General features: G+C 49.9%; 1 non-coding gene across 1 annotated transcript; it reads right to left on the reverse strand.

Moving 5' to 3' along the window:
* Positions 1-268: 268 nt before the first annotated feature.
* Positions 269-387, reverse strand: LOC124989860 (5S ribosomal RNA). Its single transcript, XR_007109670.1, has one exon. It is a non-coding gene; the product is annotated as a 5S ribosomal RNA (ribosomal RNA).
* Between the last annotated feature and the right edge of the window lie 6,599 nt (positions 388-6,986).

Here is a 6,986-nt window from a genome sequence, read left to right on the forward strand (position 1 = left end):
AGCCAGGCCTGCCTGTGCACCTGGCTGGAGGCGGTGGGCGGTGGGGGCCCGGGAGGCGAGCTCCAGGCCTGGAGGGGCGCAAGGAGACCGGGGAGCCCAGGGCCGGGCCTGCGCGGCGGGGACAGGGACAGGGACACCTGCCCTCCGCCGCCACGCCACGCCACGCCACGCGGGGCCGGGGAGATGTGGGAGGGGGAGGTCGGGAGGCGGCAGTGCCGGTGTCGGTGGTGGGGCGCCCAGAAGAGTGGGTGTGGGAGCCGTGCGCAAAAGCCTACAGCACCCGGTATTCCCCGGCGGTCTCCCATCCAAGTACTAACCAGGCCCGACCCTGCTTAGCTTTCGAGATCAGACGAGACCGGGAGCGTTCAGGATAGTACGGCCGTAGACGGCGGAGGTCGCCCGGGAGCGCCCCAAGAGCCTGCTCCGGGTCCCACCGCCCCCGCTGCAGCCGCTCTGAGGGCAGGGGAGGGGCAGGGGAGGGGCAGGGGGAGGGGCAGGGGGAGGGCGACGGCGGGAAGGGGGAGCGGGCCAGGGCGGGAGGGGGCCTGGACCGTGGGCGGGGACCTCCCTCGCGCGCCCCGCCCCGGCCCCGCTTACCTGGCTCACACACTCGGACACTGGGGTGCCAGGGTCCTGGGCGAGGGGCCGGATCCCCGCCTCGGGGGCTGGCCAGATCCAGCCCTCGGCCTGGGGTGGCCTGGGACCCGGGGGCTGGGGCCGCCTCCCGTCCGCCCGCCCCTCTCCACCTGGCTTCGCCAGCGGGAGCCCCAGAGCTTGAACAGAGACCCTGGAGTTGGGTCTCATTCTGGTGGGAGGCAAGAACCCAATAGGGTGGAGCACCTGTGGCAGAGCCGGGCAGTGACATGGTCAGACAGAGGTGCCCTGCAGCAGAGCAAGGAGGGTGAAGGCAGGACAGAGGGCAAGTAGCTGGAGCCTTGGCCAGGCGGCAGGATGGAGCTCTGGACAGGTGGAGTCTAAGTGGGCTAGGACCAGCCTACCAATGGTTGCTTTTGGGGTTGGGGTGCCAGAGGACTGCTGCTGAGATTAGGTCCATGGTTAAGTGAGGGGTCTTGGGGAGTGGCAGGTTTGCAACAGGAAAAAATTGCCACTGTTTGGTAGAGATGATGGGACCACATGGAGGAGGGGGAGGATCCCAGGCCAGCCTGGGAGGACTGGAGGACAAGAGGATGATGGAAGGACCAGATGGGGAGGGAGATGGCAGGTGTTCTCGGGGCAGTAGTGCCCATCCAGTAGGGACCCTGAAAAGACGGAGAGGGAGAGGTGTTAAGGAGGGAGAAGCCGGGCAGGGGTGAAAGGGAGGGAGACCTCCATGAGCAGCTCTGTGCATCTGGGAAAAACAACCATGGCAGAGCTTGAGCTGGCCATGCTCCCTGCAGTACGCCTTCTTCTTCAGGGTGCCTGGCCTCCACGATGCTGTGCCACCTCCAGTTCCCAGGTGAGACAGCACGGGCTTCAAGCAAGGGGATAACTTGACTTTCCAGGATAGGACCCTGGGCGACCTACAATCTGTGTTCCTGTCTCTGGTCTGTCTTTCTCCTCGAGGAGATGGGGCTGGGCTCTGAAGGATGGGCAGAAGGCCTGGGATTTTCTGGGGATTCTGCTGTCCTAGCAGGGGCTCTGCTGTGTGTGCACTGTGGAAGGAAGTAAATAATTAAGATCAGAACCATAATCAATCAAATTGAGAATAAAAAAATAAAGGATTGATAAAGAGGCAACTTTTGATAAGATAAAATTGATAATCCCTTAGGCAATCTAACCAAAAGACAAATAGAGAAGTCCCAAAGTCAATAAAAGTAAAGATGGAAAAGGAGAAATTATTAAGGACATCATAGAAATCCAGCAGATCATTGGGGACTTTGAAAATTTATATTAAAAAAACTGGAAAACCTAGGAGAAATGGATCCATTTCTAGACACATACAACCTGCCAGATTTGAATCAAGAGGACAAAGGAAATCAAAAGAAACCACCAACTTGCAATGGGATAGAAGCAGTAACAAGAAGCCTTTCCACAAGGAAAAACCCAGGACCAATTGGAAAGTAAGCAGAATTTTATCAGAGTTTTGAAGAATTAAGCCCAGTGCTCCTCAAATTATTTCATGAACCAGAAAGACATGGGAGACTTCCAAATTCATTCTATGTAGCCAGAGCCACACTTATACCAAAATAGGGTAAGAAAACATCAAGAAAGGAAAACCATTGACCAATATTCCTAATGAACTTAGATGCAAAATCCTTAATAAAGTATTAGCACAGCATATTTAACAACGAATTAAGAATACTGTATACTATTACCAAGTTGTTGTAATCCCAGGGTTGTCACAATGGTTTAACATAAAATACCAATAAATGTAATTCATCACAAAAATGGAATTAAGAACAAAAATTACATAGTCGCCTCAAAATATGCAGAGAAACCCTTCAGCAAAATTCAGCATCCAATCATTAAAAACACCCTGAGAACCTAGGCACAGAAGGAACCTCCCTCAACATCAAAAAGTCTATATTCAACTAAACCAAAGCCAACCTCATAGTAAAATGGGGAAAAACTGAAAGATTTCTTTTCAAATCTAGAACAAGACAAGGATTTCAGTTCTCACCACTCCATTTAAATATAGTGCTAGGAATTCTATCCAAAGCAGGGAGGCAAGAGAAGAAAAGAAAAGGGTTAAAAATAGGCAAGGAAGATATCAAATTGTCACAGCTTGCAGAAGACAATTGGAGCTGAAGTTGAAGAAGTTCAGCAAAGTATCCATTTCCAAAATCAACATAAAAAATCTACAGCTTTTTGTTTACCAAAAATGAATCTGCTAAGAAAATAGGAAAATTGTCCCATTAACAGTTCACTACAAAAAAGAAAGAGAGAAAGAAAGAAAAAGAGAGAAAGAGGGAATAATTGGGAATAAATATCATCAAGGTGAATGATCTCAATATTTAAAGCTGCAGAACAGTGAGGAAAGCAATTGAAGAAGACACAAGAAGATGGAAAGTCCTGTCATGTTCAGAGACAGGCATAACTGGTATTGTTAAAATGTTCATACTACCAAAACAATGTACAGATTCAAGGCAATCCCCATCAAAATACAAATGACATTCTCCACAGAACTAGAGAAAAAACCCTAAGCCTCATTTGAACAAATAAAGGACCCCAATAGCCAAAACAATTCCAAGTTGAAAAAGCACTGCTGCAGGCCCCACCATACCTGATTCAAATTACCCTACAGCCCTGTGCAATAAATCTACTTAGTACTGGTCTAGAAACGGGCATGCACACCAATGGCCCAGAATAGAAATATGCAGACAACCCATACGTCAACAGTCATCTGATCCTTGACACAGGTTCCACAAGCAGGCATTGGAGAAAAGGAAGTCTTTGTAATCAGTGGTGCTGGGAAACAGGCTATCCACATGTAGAAACATGAGTCTAGACCTGTATCTCTCACTCTGCACCAGAATCAACCCCAAATGGATCCAAGACCTCAGAATTAGACCAGGAGCTATGAACCAAGGAAACAAAGGGTCAACCCTGCAGCTTTAAGGCACACACACAACTTTCTCAGGGGGACACCTGAAGTGCAGAAAATGCTGCCAAGAGTCAATAAATGGGATGGCTTCAAATCAAAAGCTTCTGCACCGCAAAGAAATAATTGAGACTGTGAATAGAGAAGGTGAAAGATGAGAAAAATCTTTGCTAGCTGCACTTCTGACAGAAGAGTAATATCTACACAGTATAGAGTACTTAAATCTTAACACCAAAAAACCCCAATGAGCCATTAATACCTGGGAAAATGAATTCAACACTTCTCAAAAGAAGAAATATAGACAGCTGGTAAATATATAAAAAATAGTTGAACATCATTATTAAATATGGAAATGCAAGTCAAAACCACACTGAAATTCCTTCTTACTCCAATTAGGAAGGCAGTAAACAAGAATCCAAGCGATAACTGGCCTCAGTGGTGCATGCCTGTAGTCCCAGCAGCTGGGGAGGCTGAGCCTGGGGACTCTAAGGTACTAAGTGAAGCCCTGTCTCTAAATGAAGTACAAATAAGACTGGGGATGAGCTCACTGGCTGAGTACCCTGGAGTTCAATTGCAGGTAAACACCCTTAAAAAAAAAAGAAACAGCGGGCCAAGATGGCGGACTAGAGGGCGGCTGCATTTTACGCTGCTCCAGGACGCAAGATTCAAAAGAGGAGATAGTGAGAGACTTGGGACCAACTCAAAGCTGCCGGGTGAGTCTCTCCTGTTGGGGAGGCGTCCCGGATGGGGCGGTAGCCCCGGAACGCAGGGAATTTGTGAAGTGGAGTTGCTCGGCGAGACGCCCCTCCCCCCGCTGGATCGGTAAACACGGACAACTGGGATCATCGTAGAGGAGGCGGCTCAGCATAGCGCTTGGACTCGAGCAGCCGCTGGGGCTCCGGGTGGCTGCCTGGGGAGGAGCTGCGTGGCGAGCTGTTTGGACCCAGAGTGACCACTTCCGAACACCGGGGGTTGCCCGGAGGAGGAGGAGAGGCCCGGCGGGTCGCTTGGGTCTAGGAGTGACTGCATCAGAGCCACGGGCGGTTGCCAGAGGAGGAGCTGCGTGGTGAGCTGTTTGAACTCAGAGTGGGCGCTCCTGAGCGCCGGGGGACTGCCCGGAGGAAGAGGAGGAGCGCTGCGGGACGCTTGGTCTGGGAGTGACTGCATCAGAACCACAGGCGGTTGCCAGAAGAGGAGCTGCGTGGTAAACTGTTTGAACCCAGAGTGAGCGCTCCTGAGTGCCGGGAGGTTGCCCGGAGGAGGAGGAGCGGGCGTGTTGTTTGACCTGGGAGTGACTGCATCAGAGCTGCGGGCGGTTGCCAAAGGAGGAGCTGCGTGACGAGCTGTTTGAACTCAGAGCAGCTGCTCCAGAACACTGGTGGCCTGCCTGGAGGAGGAGAGTGGTGGGACGCTTAGCCTGGGAGTGACTGCATCAGAACCACAGGCGGTTGCCAGAGGAGGAGGCGAGTGGTGAGCTGATTGGACTAAAAGCGACCGCTCCTGAACACCGGTGGCCTGCCTGGAGGAGGAGCGTGGTGAGTCACCTGGTCTCGGAGCCACCGTTCCTGAACACCTGGGGGGCTACCCCAAGGAGGAGGAGGAGGAACAGGGCGGGTCACTTGGACTTGGAGTGACTGCCTAGGGCTACGGGTGGTTGGCGGGAGGAGGAGTCCCGAAGTGAGTTGTTTGGATTCCTAGTGACTGCTTCGGAAACCGGGCGGCTGTCCGGAGGAGGAGGTGTGTGGCGGGTCTCTGTGTCTCCGAGCTATTGTACGGGGCTCCAGGTGGTGGCTCAGGGGAGGGGCTGCATAGCCAGGCGATTGGTGCAGAGCAGGGTCCCAGGAGCTAGGTGGCTTCTTGCTGGAAGAGCCGCACAGAGACACGCCTAGGGGCGGAGCGAAGTTTCCAGGGCGGCAGGCAGATTCTCTGGGAGAGGCAGCCTAAGGAGACTCGCCTGCGAAGGGTGAGGCTCCCAGGCCCAGGACGTAGGTCCAGGCCCTTGGGATCGTTGCAGAAGAAGACAGCCCAGCCCAGGTGGTAGTTGTAGATTGAGGGGAACCTCTAGGAGGGCAACTGACTAGCGAGACGTCCCCACCGAGTGACTCTTCCCGGCCGGGGGAGGTTTTCCCACAGGGACGGTAAAGCCAGAGACATAGGCACAAACAGCCCTTGCCTCAGCCCACAGTCTACTTCCCCATTGGATGACCATTGGTCAACAAGTGGAGGCACCTCCGCCCACTAGCAGGGAATATACGCCACCTGAGGGTTACCACACCTAGAGAGGCAGCTTCTTCGTGGAGCTCTGCATTATCAACCTCCTCCAAGACTTCAGGCTACTGAAGGATAAGAGGGGATATACTAGCAATCTTCAGGGACATTATAAGTTGATAGAGGAAATCTGCAATATCTTAATGACCCACTGATCCCTGAACAATATGAGAAAACAAGGGAAGAAAATGCCCCAAACAAATCTAGATGTTACATCAATAAAATCCAACGACAGCATGGCAGAAGAAATGACAGAAAGGGAGTTCAGAATGTACATAATTAAAATGATTAGGGAAGCAAACGATGAGATGAAAGAGCAAATGCAGGCATTGAACGATCGCACCAATCGACAGTTAACAGAGCAAATTCAGGAAGCAAAAGATCATTTCAATAAAGAGTTAGAGATATTGAAAAAAAACCAAACAGAAATCCTTGAAATGAAGGAAACAATAAACCAAATTAAGAACTCCATAGAAAGCATAACCAATAGGATAGAACAGCTGGAAGACAGAACTTCAGATATTGAAGACAAATATTTAACCTCGAAAACAAAGTTGAACAAACAGAGAAGATGGTGAGAAATCATGAACAGAATCTCCAAGAACTATGGGATATCATGAAAAGGCCAAATTTGAGAATTATTGGGATTGAGGAAGGCTTAGAGAAACAAACCAAAGGAATGAACAATCTATTTGAAGAAATAATTATCAGAAAATTTCCCAAATCTGAAGAATGAAATGGAAAATCAAGTCCAAGAGGCTTATAGGACTCCAAATACACAAAATTACAACAGACCCACACCAAGGCACATTATAATGAAAATACCTAACATACAAAATAAAGACAGAATTTTAAAGGCTGTGAGAGAAAAGAACCAAATTACATTCAGGGGGAAGCCAATACGGATATCAGCAGATTTTTCAATCCAGACCCTAAAAGCTAGAAGGGCCTGGAACAACATTTTTCAAGCTCTGAAAGAAAATGGATGCCAACCAAGAATCTTATACCCAGCAAAACTTACCTTCAAATTTGACGATGAAATAAGATCATTCCACGATAAACAAAAGCTAAAAGAATTTACAAAAAGAAAGCCAGCATTACAGAACATTCTCAGCAAAATATTTCATGAGGAAGATAAAACAAAGAAGCAAATCGCAAAGGGAGGAATTACCTAAGG

Source organism: Sciurus carolinensis, chromosome 7 (genome assembly GCF_902686445.1).
Source record: "Sciurus carolinensis chromosome 7, mSciCar1.2, whole genome shotgun sequence".
Classification (NCBI taxonomy): Eukaryota; Metazoa; Chordata; class Mammalia; order Rodentia; family Sciuridae; genus Sciurus; species Sciurus carolinensis.